Source organism: Vombatus ursinus, unplaced genomic scaffold (assembly GCF_900497805.2).
Source record: "Vombatus ursinus unplaced genomic scaffold, bare-nosed wombat genome assembly UNPS02014778.1, whole genome shotgun sequence".
Lineage (NCBI taxonomy): Eukaryota > Metazoa > Chordata > Mammalia > Diprotodontia > Vombatidae > Vombatus > Vombatus ursinus.
In genome coordinates this window covers 9,289,015-9,290,645 of record NW_020954556.1, presented here as the reverse complement: position 1 = coordinate 9,290,645, position 1,631 = coordinate 9,289,015, and the positions used below count along the sequence as shown (strand labels likewise).

The 1,631-nt window shown below is 43.7% G+C and overlaps 1 pseudogene; it reads left to right on the top strand.

Moving 5' to 3' along the window:
* Nucleotides 1-582, top strand: part of LOC114045338 — an 8,422-nt pseudogene extending 7,840 nt beyond the window's left edge.
* Nucleotides 583-1,631: the final 1,049 nt, after the last annotated feature.

The following is a 1,631-nucleotide window of genomic DNA, read 5'->3' as shown; positions in this document are numbered from 1 at the left end:
TCTGACTGACCACATTCAGAAGAAATCTACACTGGAGGTGACAGGTTTAAAAGCACTTAGAGGTTTTTTCTGTCTGTTCAAAAGGTGAAAGAGGGCAAAGCCTTACGGCAGATAGCGCATGCCCACTGGAAGGAGCCAACCATTTTCTGGAACAAGAAATGGGGAGGGGACATAGCTGCTTGGGGACACAGCCAAAGAGAAGCTGCCCAGATGCTACGGGAACATTACACTTGGCTTCAAGATACTCAAGGAGACCATCAAGGGCAACTATATTGACAAGAACAGTCCCTTCACTCGGAATGTCTCCATTCGAGGGAGGATCTTGTCTGGTATGGTGACCAAAATGAAGGTGTAGAGGACAATTATCATCTGCTAGGACTACCTGAATTACATCCACAAACACAACCAATTCAAGAAGTTCCACAAGCACCTGTCATCATCAAGCTCCACATGTCACCCTGCTTCCAAGATATCCAGATTGGAGACATTGAGTTTTGCTGGCCCCTAAGCAGGACTTTGAGGTCCAATGTGCTAAAGGTCACTGAGACAGATGGAATCAAAACACAGTTTCAGAGGGTCTGAACTGTAGCCAATGATTGGGTGGGTGATGATGTGCGTAGTGTTTGCCTGGACCTGACCAGCTACCGTGCCAATAAAGGTGTCCTTCCCCACCCCCCCCCAAAAAATAAATAAGGGCATTTAGGAACTGGTTTTCAAGCTATCTCAAAGAGAATTTGGTGTGGAGAGATTTGATGATATAGAGACCTTTCCCCCCATTAAAACAATCAGTCAGTCAATGAGCATTTAATAAGTGCTTACTATGCATTGGAAAGACAGAAAAACAAGCAAATAAATATCGTCCCTGCCTTCAAAGAGCTCACCTTCTAATGGCAGAGACAAATAAATAACTATGACTATACAAGATATATACAGTGTAAATGGTGATGGGAGGTAATCTCTAAGGGCAAGCGCTACTACTAGTGTATCTACTTGTTAGTATAAGAGTTATCTGCTTGAATAGACAAACATGGTTACAAGCGTCTGAAATGATTGGAAGGAGGGAGGTTTGTTCCCACAGGCAACACAATAACTAGGGTGGATGATTTGAACTTTGTCCAGGGTACCCAAATTTACATGGCACTGATAGCACTTTAAACTCCTTCACCAATATAGAAACAACTGAGTAAACATAGGGCTGGCAAGAATAATGAATTCAAATAGGAAGTTACTAGATAGAGTATACTTTCTGTCTCAGGCTCCCCACCTTCCACCTCCTTGCTATATTCCAAGTGACCTTACTCCTTCCGTTCAACTAAATTTGTCTTCAAAAGTTGATTCATGTGTGTTTTTCATGTTCTTGCCCAAGTCCTATGTTGTGAAACTTGCCCAAGGAGTGAAAATGTTAGTTATGATTCTGCCCATAGGTGCAAGGTTTATGTTACCAGCATAGGCATGCGTAGAGCATGGACCAGATTTGCCTCAAGGGCAGAACCTAATGAAACACATCCTCAGATTGTGCCACACCCAGCCCACCTGTGGCTTCTGGTGAGAGGCTGTGGAGGAGAGAGAAGGGAAGGAGATCATCACAGATCAGCTACTAGACTGAAGATGGGGAAACAGCAGCAAAGACT